This window comes from Macadamia integrifolia, chromosome 7, assembly GCF_013358625.1.
Source record: "Macadamia integrifolia cultivar HAES 741 chromosome 7, SCU_Mint_v3, whole genome shotgun sequence".
Taxonomy (NCBI): domain Eukaryota; kingdom Viridiplantae; phylum Streptophyta; class Magnoliopsida; order Proteales; family Proteaceae; genus Macadamia; species Macadamia integrifolia.
In genome coordinates this window covers 26,610,377-26,622,082 of record NC_056563.1, presented here as the reverse complement: position 1 = coordinate 26,622,082, position 11,706 = coordinate 26,610,377, and the positions used below count along the sequence as shown (strand labels likewise).

General features: G+C 39.5%; 1 long non-coding RNA gene across 1 annotated transcript; it reads right to left on the bottom strand.

Moving 5' to 3' along the window:
- Positions 1 to 7,154: 7,154 nt before the first annotated feature.
- LOC122083522 lies at positions 7,155 to 9,038 on the bottom strand. The gene is made up of 2 exons (XR_006141669.1): positions 8,937 to 9,038; positions 7,155 to 7,646 (listed from the first exon to the last, which is right to left on the bottom strand). It is a non-coding gene; the product is annotated as an uncharacterized LOC122083522 (long non-coding RNA).
- Positions 9,039 to 11,706: the final 2,668 nt, after the last annotated feature.

Below are 11,706 nucleotides of genomic sequence, written 5' to 3'. Positions count from 1 at the left end.
ACGGACTTCACTGCTGCTATTGATGCCTGTAACCTGATCCAGATTCCCTCACGTGGCCACAAATTCACTTGGACAAACAACAGAAAGAGCGGGAATGTTTTGGCTGTGCTTGACAAAAGCTTTTGTAACGAAGAGTGGCTTAACTCCTTCCATGATTGTAGGCAAGAGGTTCTGCAGCGCTTCTCTTCAGATCACTCTCCATTATGCATCACTTCTGGTGCTAGAGTTAAACCTGCTTTTTGCCCCTTTTGTTCGTGCTCACAGATTCTGGATGGAGCCCGATGGTTTTTTGGAGGTAGTCGCAAGATCCTGGAGGGAGCAGGTGAATGGATCCCCAACCTATGTCCTATCTCAAAAATTGAGACTCCTCAAACCTGTTCTCCAGGCTTGGGCTAAATCAGCGTTCCCAAATCTTGGAGTAGAGCTAAAAGCAGCCAAGAATGAGCTAGAATAGATTTAGAATCAAATTAATCTCTCTAGTATGGATGACCAGCTCTTCAACTTGGAGACTGAAGCTAAAACCAGATGCTTAAAAGCTCTTCAAGATCTTGGTAAACTATGGGTAGGAAAAGCTAGAAAAAAAGGGCTTACTCAAGGTGATCGCAACTCTCGTTTCTTTCATTTATCAACCAAAATAAGGAGGATCAAGAACACTATTCGTTCTTTGACTAAGGCAGATGGAACAGTTGTTTCGCATCCTGTCGAGGTGGCTACCCATGTGGTGGAATATTTTGAGTCCTTTCACCAAGCCAACCAGGTTGTTGATCACATAGAGCTCTTGGACTGCATCCCTTGCATGGGTGATAATAGCTAGTTGGAATCTGCCCCTGGAGATGACTGGCAGTGTGGGATTTAGATCCAAACAGCTCTCCAGGGCCTGATGGTTTCTCTGGGGCGTTCTTCAGGCATTGCTGGGGACTGATATGTTATGATGTTTGCAAGGCAGTTAGAGGATTTTTCAGATCATGTGTTCTTCCAAATGGAATCAATAATAGCTTCCCTGTGTTAATTCCCAAAGGAGATGTGGCAAACTCTCTAGATAAGTTCAGACCTCTCTACATGTAGAATTTTTCTGTAAAATCTTATCCAAGATCATGGCAACAAGACTCTCTTCTTTCCTCCCTAGGTTGATATCAGAAGAGCAAGGTGCCTTTCAGAAAGGCAAGATAATCCAGACTAACATTTGTCTTGCTTCAGAACTGGCCAATCTAATGTTCGATTGCACTCGAGGTGGGGGTATAGGTGTCAAAATCAACATTCAAAAAGCCTTTGATATAGTTTCTTGGAATTTTCTATTCCAAGTCTTGAAAAAATTTGGGTTTTCTGCTACTTGGAGTGCGTGGCTTCACCAAATCCTAGTCTCCTCTAGAATCTCAGTGCTCTTAAATGGCGGTCCGGTTGGCAACTTTGGTGTTGAGAGAGGGCTGTGTCAGGGTGACCCTATCTCCCCCCTCTTATTTATTCTTGATGAGGAAGTCCTGTGCAGGGGTGTCTGCCAGCTGCTTCAAGAGAAGAAGCTTCAGCCCCTCAAGGGTTGTAGAGGCGTTCAAAAGCTTGGCTTTTTATTATTCGCAAATGATATCTTCTTCTTTCTGAATGGTTCCATTAGATATATTAGGCAACTCCATGGCTTCTTATCTAAATATGAGCAATTCTTGGGCCAGAAGATAAACCTGGAAAAGAGCAAACTTTTCCTTGGAAAAATGTCTTTGGACAGGAAACATGTCATCTCTGACACTCTTGGGATTTCTATCTGCAAGTTCCCTATGAAGTGCTTAGGGGTGGAAATTTTCAAAGGTAGGGTCACAAAAGGTCCCCTGCACCCAGTGTTGGAATCAAAGGGAGAATGGCTGGTTGGAAGGGAAAGCTTCTGTCTTTTTCTGTCAGGGTGGAGCTTGTTAAATCAGTCATCTCCGGTATGCCTTCTCACAATTTTTCAGTCTATTAGTGGCCTAGTTCCCTCTTGAACACCATAGAAATGTGGATGAGAAACTTTATATGGTCTGGGGATCCTGATACATCTAAAGGTGTGACAGTCAAATGGGACTCTATGTGCAAACCAAGGCAGGAATGAGGTTTAGGTATCAAGCGTCTGAGAGATGTGAATAAAGCTCTCGTTTGCAAGCAGGTATGGTACGTCAAACACTCTACCTCTGCCCTTAGCAATATCATGAAGGCAAGATATCTGACAAAAATGGTATGCCCAAGAAAGGATTCAAAGCATCCTCAGTTTGGCTAGGCCTTAGAAGAATGTGGAGCTTCGTTTCCTCAAAAGAAAGGTGGATTGTGGGCAATGGTGAGTCCATAAATTGTTGGAAAGACAGATGGGTTGGCACAGACTCTATCCAAGAGATGGCAGACTTGGACGAAGCGCTGTTCTCATCCTCCAACATGAAGGTAGCCAATTTCATTAGCAATAATGATTGGATTTTCCCAGGAGTTTCCTCTTCCTTCCTTTTGAACGTTTTTGTTGCTGCTTTCTACAATCAATATTCCAAAGGAAGGAACTTCAAAAAAATGCATTTGGACCCTATCAACTTCAGGGGATTTTTGTTCATCTTTGGCCTAGAATGAAATTCGGTGCAGGAATCCAAAGGTCCCTTGGCATGACTTGGTTTGGATGAAAGGCCTCTCTCCTTGGCAATCAACTCTTGGGTAAAGATGGTGTTACGAGAAACTGCCAACCGATGACGTCATTTCAAGAAAAGGCATACTGCTAGTCTCTAGGTGTTCCCTTTGTGAAGCTGCCTCTGAAACCATGACTCACCTATTTTTGGAGTGCAGTGTTTTCTCGGTATATCTGGAATAGTTTCCTATCATGCTTTGACCAAGCTTGGAGGAGCTTTTCCTCCATCTCTGAGTTGATTTCTTGGTGGAAGAGAATGTGAAGAACTCTCTCAGTTAAAGACCCTTGGGCGGCTGGTCTAATCATCATTGTCGATGTTATTTGGCAAGAAAGAAACAGTAGAAGACATGGTGAACAGGATTCTAACGCCTCCTTTCTGTTCAGAAGAGTCCTAAGGGTGATCAAAGAGGCAAATCTCAATGTAAAAGGAATTGTTAGATCAGTCTCTGACCTGCTTTGCTGCAAGAAGTTGGGGTTGCATCCATCTCCGAGAGACACTCCTTCCCCCCTCATAATCAATTGGTGTAAGCCCCCTTGCTCATGGACAAAGTTAAATATTGATAGCAGCTCTATGGGAAACCTAGGAAGAGTGGGTATGGGAGGTGTGATGCGAGAATCTCAGGGAAACGTGACTTTCTCCTTCAAATTATACCTAAGCATCAACACCAATTACTATGCCGAATTCAGGAGCTTGCTCAAAGGAATTTGCTGCGCTATGAATCAGAAGATATCTTGTCTGTGGATAGAGTCTGACTCTGTGGCTGTTGTCAGTGTTGTCCATGGAAGATCCATTCCATGGTTTGCCCTTCAAAATTGGTTGTCCCTTCAACCTTACCTCAATTCGGTTCCTTGGAAAATGAGCCACTGTTATAAGGAAGCCAACCCAATCGCTAACTATCTTGCCAAGTCCGCTACCAAAACTGGAATTTCTGGAACTATGGAGACCTTCCCTTCTCACATCCTCGAGGAAATCAGAACTGATGTTCTCTCCATTCCAAGATTTAAATTTTTTAGATAGCTTCGGAGGACCCCGCGGATGGCATTGCCGAAGGTGGGGTCCCGCTTTAGCTAAGGCTTCTCCCCATGCACTCTATTTTTAATTTTTCTCATTAATACAAATTCTGAATTCTAGCCAAAAAAAATTTACATTTTCATATATGCCACTATTTGTGCAATTCTGTACACATTATTTGTATGCTATTCTGTGCAGTGTTAGTCCCTCGAATAAACAACTCTCAATCTTAGAATTGATCCAACTTCACACAGATCAAAGCTTGTTCTTCCATCATCCAGCTACTTCACTTGCAAGGCTTCAACGCTCACTAGACATTGCTTCTTCAAATTCCGGTTTACCTAAATCTACGAATATGGTGGGACTTTGGTAGATGATTGCATGTCACTCCTTTGGTAGAGCTTCTCATCAACAAGGTTCAATTGGTGGCCCTTGAGAGTATTTCTTCCTCTGTTATAACACTTATACAACCTATAGGAGAATTATCATTGGCACCATCACCATCTGCATCTCCATTGTCATGTTATGCAACTCTTCCTCTATTTATAAAACTTATACCAACTATATGAGAATTATCATCGCCACCAACACCATCTTCAACTCCTTATTCATTATGTGCCATGGAAGTAATAATTGAATACAATCAATGAGGTCATATGCAGTCATTTGTGTTTTCCTCCTCACCCCCGTTGCTGCCTCCTTCTCACCTCCATCATCACTACCACCACCACCACAACCACAACCACCTCCTCCTCACCCCCATCATCATCATCATCAACACAACCACCACTACCACCAACAATTATGTTATTATGCATTCTATACGGTTTTTTTTTTTTTTTTTTTTTTAAGTGATAGAAATAATTTTTTTTTCAAGTTTATTTTTCTGTACAAAAGTATTCCCATTTAAGAGAAACACAAAAAGTTATTTCTTACTAAAGAATACTGATTTGGAATAGAAATTTTGTCATACATGGCATATTCATCCATACCTTTGTTTATAAAGAATTTGTATTAAACATGTATCATTCATTTCCGTACACATTTTATTGTGCCTGATATTTATAAATTATTCTTTACCAAAAATATTTATAAATTATTAATGCCATCTAGTCCGTATAATACCCATAAGTATTTGTACCTTTTTTTGCCAAATCCCAACTTATTAACTATGGGTTTGATGCAAAAAATGATTTTTTCTTAAACAAGATATGATCCAAACTCCAACTTACCTGAACATGGATTTTACATGTAGGCTACGTGTTATGTAAACTCATTAAGATATTCCCACACTTTTTCCATTCCAATCCAAAAGTACTGATATGTGCTGCTCAGACATTGCAGCGACTATTGGGCGCTTCACCCCAAACTTCCAAACTACCATAAATTTGGAACTTTCTCCACCCTTTCATTATGAAGAAAATCCACCTCATACCCCATGTTACTAAACAGAAGCCCAGGGAATTTACATACCTACACCATCGGTTCAGCCAGACAAACCACGTCCGGAAAATGCTCCTTCAACATCGAGCATAAGGTGCCAATTCCAGCAGCCTTCCTTACCCCCTTATATTCAAAAACATGACCCGCATTGATCACTGTTTGGATGGTTGACGTTTGTCAGACTTCTTGGCTTGACCTACTATTCTCTTCTTCTGCTTACCACCCACACCCAGACCACCTACCTCCTTTTCTCGAACTACCACCACCTTATGCCATCATCACCTCCAAGTGAACTATTAAGACCGCTCCCCTCGAACATTCCACCTCTGGTAGCGAGAACACTATATGTTCCGCCCCAAATTCTACTTTTGCATGCTGAGCACCATATGTCTTTGCACCATCATGCCATCGACCCTGACCTCCACCTTACTTTCTAGCTCGAGAAGGATACCTTACCAGGGGAAGGGTGATGTCTCCTACAACAAGATCCACCGACCTGTTCTCTACCTCACCCAAATTAACCATACAGTCCTGGTCCTCTCCTTGGGTCGGAATCACGTCTGGGTTTTGGTCAAATTCATAATCCAAACCCGTATCTGATCTAGACACCTCACTTTCCATAATTTGTGGAACAGAATCAGCGCCAATTCCCTTTCCTAATTCACTTGGGCTATGAATGGAAGATTCCAAAAATATTTGGATATTCCCCCCTTAATTTGGAATATTTGTATTTGAAAATTTGAATTAGATATAGGATTAGGTACTATCGGCTGAAGAGATTGACTCCTAGTTGGAGACTCATCCACCGAGTCAGTTACACACTTGTTGACTCCATCCTCAACATATATCACTCCTGAAATCTCTGTAGAATTTTCCATCGCACTCTGCTTCTCGTCCTCCATTTTCTTCTGCCAGCAATTGGATAACAGGTGGCCAACCCGCTTACAAAATCCGCAGCGCTCAATGTTATCCTTATAAATAACTTTTTGGCGGAATCCATACACTTGAGATGTTCCTAGCTCAAGTCTCTCCACCTGGACTTCTTCCACCCTCACCGAATTGGAAATATCAATCTCCACCAGGACTCTGGCAAAGTAACCCAGAAGACCTTGTTTTGTTCGCCTATCAAGTGCTACTGGACGCCCCACTGCCTTAGCAATAGACAGTAGAACGTCTTCATACCAGTATTCAAGAGGTAGATTTGGAAAACGAATCCAGATAAGCTTTGTAAAAACCTGCTTCTCATGTATGTTGAAGTCAGGCTTCCAGTGTTGGAAGCGAATCACCTATTCTCCCACCCTTAGAGGGCTCCTCCACACCGCATTCTTGTCTCCTTTGCATTGAAATTGAAAGATCACGTACCCCTTTCCCAACGGGTGCATGATCACCCCTTGGCTTAGGTTCCACGTTACCCGAACTTCCTCTCTCAGCGCATCCAATGAGATCAAATGAAAATTAACCCTTCCTATTAATGCAAATCGAAAGATTTGCCTCTTCGATTCGTAATCATGTTGTGGAATCACTATCCGCTGAATATTCCCTGCTTGAATGGGTACTGGCAGCATATCTATGGCCGGCCAAGAGGAGTTTCCCAGGGCCTTAGCATAGGATCGCCACTGCCTAGTATCTTCTTGCTTGATATCAGGTGGAGGAGCTCCGGGACAGCGATCCAGAGACTCCCTTGCACCCCCATCCTCATCCTCCACAACAACCGACCCTTTTCTTGCCATATCTCTAGACTCTCTCTCTCTCCTAACATCGTATCAGATTTTCTTTTCGCAATTTAGCTAAAGCATCCTTCACCACCTCTTCTTTAATGTGAGTTGGGAAGATTTGGAGAAGTTTCAGAAAGACCTAATTTGGCTGCTACTTTAGCAAGATAATCAGCAATGACATTTGCTTCTTTGAAGCAGTCATCATAACTGGTTTATGATAAGGTCTCATATTGAAACAAAATGCTGTCTGTTTCAAAATAATTCTAGGTGTTTTAGGCCTATCATATTGCCCTATGTTGAAGGAAAATTGTGTCTATTTGATTAAAATAATCGAATAGTCAATTATAAACACACAAGGTTTAACATAATAAAATCATTGTAATAATATGAAAAGTTAATCAATACAACTTGTCACAACTTATATATCATCTTTCTAACTCCTCATTTTCTCCTAAACAGGATAATAATGATTAACACAAGCACAACTATTACAATTCGCAGTGTTCCAACAGGCTTCTCCAATCACCTCCTTCTTTTCTTCAGAGCACGAATCTCTTTCTTCATTTGTTGGTCTTTTTGGCTTATCCCACCAATAATTGCCTAGGGATTGATTGTGTTGATATTGTCTTTGGTAAGAGGCAATACTCTTGGTTCTTCTACAAGGTCACACCAAGAAAAGAATCTATATCCATGAGGTGCATTGAGGCAGCAATAGTACAACTTGTTCTTGCTATCAACATTCTCTGATATTCCAACCAGTCCCCTTTTTTGGCAATAGCATACAATATTCAAATACTTTAGTATTGAACCTTGGTTGCTGTCATTCACATTTGATGATGACATTGTGTATCTGTAAAATGTACATGAAAAATAAAAGAGTTACAGTATGAATAAGAAGGGTCATTTGAGTATGAAGCTGCTCCTAGAATTACAGAAGCATTGATAACATCTAGAAGAGTTGAGGCAACGCAAGAATCTGCAAAACAAAGTAGTGAGTTTACTTACGCACACATCAGAAGGCATATTCCAGAGTTTAAAGGACCACTATTACCAACTAGCAAGCACAATTTTTACCTCAATACTAATTCCATAGCTTACAAGCATAATGTCAAACCATGCAGTGCCATATTTGGGCACTAGTGAGGGTGAGAAAGAAAAAAAGGAATATCATTTCCACATGCATTTCTTTATCAATGGAGTTCAACCAACCCTATACACTAGTAGTACCAACTTCACAAGAATGTCACTAATATTAACCATGCTCAAGAAACAATCAACTCCCACTGCCATCACAGTATTCGAAGGAAGAGAAAGAGAAGATGATGAACAACTAGAGGAGAAGAGAAGTGAGATTAAAGTATCTCAAAGTCTCAAACCAAAAGAACACAAGAGAGCTAGAAGGATGATTCAGTGGGTCACCTCAGCCTTGTATGGCTTCATTGACCCCCACTGTGAGAGAGAGAAAAGGATCAAGCTCTCTCTGCGGTTTCCAAAGTTGATCCAAAATTGCTACTTAAAATCCAGCATTGTTCCTTCTATCTCGTGATTCTTTATAACTGTTCGAAAGAGAGCTTCTCCATTGGGTCATACCGTTCTACAATTCGGCATTATGTACACATGCAGAAGAGTGGGATGCACCTTAATTCCCTCACATTTGGAATGGGTTCTCTCTTTTTTTTTTTTTTTACACTTCTGCTGAAACCGTTACCTTCGACTACCTCCTGCTCTTTGGAATTTTGAGATTCCCCATTGTACTAACCCGATTAACATCCACAACTTTTTGAATCTACAATTCAGTAAAGTAAGTGGTCTGTACAGTAAATCTTTATGCTTGAACAGTATCCAACATTTATAGAATAATGTTGATCATAATTGAGAGAAAATATAAAGGACTTATACAACACAAGAGTTTAAATTTCAGGAATGGAAGTATTGCTAAGTATTTGGATCTTGTTTCCCTTATATTAAATATAGGGATATAACCTCCAATATCCGCAGCAAGTCTGAATTTTACACAGGAAGTATTGCTGTACAAACTTCTGGTACCCTAAATTCTCATAAACGAAGGTTGCTTATGATTTATGTCCTAATCCCTCAAAAAAAAAAAAATTTGACAAGTATAGCTCCTACAATAACTCACCTTTGCCAGAAAGTTCCCGTTCCCTTCACTTCGTCAAAATATGCAGCCTCCTCCACCTTAGTGGGAATATGCAGCCACCTTCACCTGATAAGTTAAGCTCCTTTCTCTTTCGGTTGGGTGGGATATTTAGGGTTTTGTTTTATAAAATTAAGAGGGGTGTTATAGTAATTTTAAGTTGGGGTTCATATGATTAGGAGCAATTAGGTCTTTTCATTTTCAAAACTAGCATCAGTCTCAGTGTTAGGTTTGGCATGTTTAAATGTAATAAACGAAACTCGAGGGGGAGAACGTAATAAAGGCAAACGCAAGGGGAGGTGGATGTAAATTTCCGTTATTTTTATAAAATTGCTGATTTTAAGGAAAAACGGTTCTAGTTAAAAGAGTAAAAATAATGATTCTTTTTCTTTTGGGGGAAAACTTTTTGTCAACCAATGCATTAATTGCAACCATGACAACTAATTCTACCATGTGGAAATTGTGTGATAAATCCGACCATTGAATACCTTAAGAAATAGTTTGGGTGGATCATGCGACACATCTCAAACTAGAATTGAATCATTTGTATGTCCATGCACGCCTAAACTCAAAATCCCATAAATCCTCATTGTACTTCTGAACTATTTTTAATAGCCTATTTGATCGTGGAGTCAATTTTGCTCAAGTTGGAACTTTACATGTGAGCACTTTGACCCTGGGATCTACTTATCCATAAAATTACTGTCTCATTTAATCTGTCATGTGGCAAAATGACTGTGCATGATTGGAATTCATTTTTTACCAACATGATGACAATTTGACATTTTTTGTTTATTAAAAATTAAAAAAAAGGGGTAAATTAATAGGATTGTTTTGTTATATAGTGAACTCCTTAATTGATATTTGACGCGGGCATGTGGGATTGGGGTACCCAACCAAAAAGATGTTACTTTAGTTACAAATCTTGCCAACGAAATTTGACTGTTGCCCGAGTTGCAACCAAGTAGCTGCAACCCTGCTCACAAAAGGGTATTTTGGAAAATACAAAAACCTTAAGAGGGTTTTTTTTTTTTTCCAGAGAATAGGGTGGTTATTTGTGAACCTTAAGGGGAAGTGAATTATTCCACTTCTTTGACCCAAGTAGCATCCAAATATTTTAAATTCTTGCTGGCTGAAATTTTACATGAAGAGTGGAAAAGAGTGGGAAGGCAAAAAAGAGTGCAAAAGGGCAAGTGTCTCTCTCTCTCTTAAACAGGAAAACAAGAAAAATAATAGCAGTCATGAAATACAATCCAGCCCCTTGAAAACTCAGGTTGGAGAAACAACCATCATCTTAGCTCTTCACAAATATTTTTATCTTGCCCACAAAATCATTTCTTTCTATTCATTGTGATTTTGTCTTAAGAAATTATTTCATAAATAATTATTGGGTATCTATATATGCATATTTACCATGAGAAGAAGAGTTCTCCGTGGTCGTAATGGGAGAGAAGTTCCTTTTTTTTTCTTTTCGTTTTTTAATGTTATTTCTTTGACCAGAGCTGAGAAGGAGCTCTTGAAAAGGATTCTTTTGAGAATCTTAAGTGCCTAAAAGCTTAGAAAAAAAAATTGAAAAATTATCTTATACTACCCCTAATTTTCAAATTATCTTGTAGAGTTACGTGACCTTGTTCTCCACTAAAATGAGTTTCAGCAAGCACCATCTCCAGTCTTCCTTTCTTGGGGCAAAGAGGCCAATTCAGAAAACAATGCAGTAGCTCAGTCCTTTTTTCTGTTCAGCCTAATCAAAGACCTATATTCAGATTTGTTTCTAGGTATTGTATGTTTCTTTTTCCTTGCTAATGAGCTCCCTCTTCTGATGGTATTGCCGTAGGTGGAGATGCTTTTCAGGCAGTAGGTGGAGATGCTTTCTAGTTTTTTATTAGTATGTCTTGTAATTGATTTTTTTTTCTTTTTTCTCTTTCTTAATTCAAATGATCCTTTAGCAAAATATAAAAAGTCTTTTTTTTTTCTGTTAAAGAAGAAATTGGCTATCTCATAACATTACTACTAAATGAGCAAATCAATAGGACAAAGCCCCATAATTTGCTCAATTTTAGTGGATCAGATGAACACCAACAGGGGTCCACTTACAAAATATATCAATAAGCGTGCACTTTGATTCAACTTTTGCTGTGACAAGAAGATTGGATTTCAAATTTGAAAAAAATCACCACAACCATTAACCAATGTTTGAGATTTAAAATGTAACCGCAAGCGTACGGATCAGGGTAGCTACGGGTCGAACACAGGGAGAGCAGCCACTTTATTTTTTATTTCTTTTAATAATGCGAAAGTGAACTGATTAATGGTTGTGATCTAATTCTAATTACCGTCCTAAACTATCTAAAATAACGTCCTAACCATTCGTCATCTAAGAATTTAAAGACGCAAGCCACGCAATTAAAATTAAATAAATAAATAACTGAAAATAAACAACCCACGCAATTAAAAAATAAATAAAGAAATAAAGAAAAAAAATGCTGAAATAAAAATAAAGTAAAAGAAAGCGGATAAAGCTAGAGAGAGACTCACAAGTAGGTTTCTCTACTTAGCCCGAGGGATGCATCATAATATGAGCTTCCCTACTTGACCAGAGAGTCACTCTTACAAGGGTTTCTCTACTTGGTTTTACGGAAAAGGAGACAATTAAAATAAAAGCAATAAATTGATGGCTCTATGGCTAGGAGGGGCAAAGCCAACACATACACTAGCCATGAACCTTGGGAGAAAGGGATAGCAATAATGTAACGAC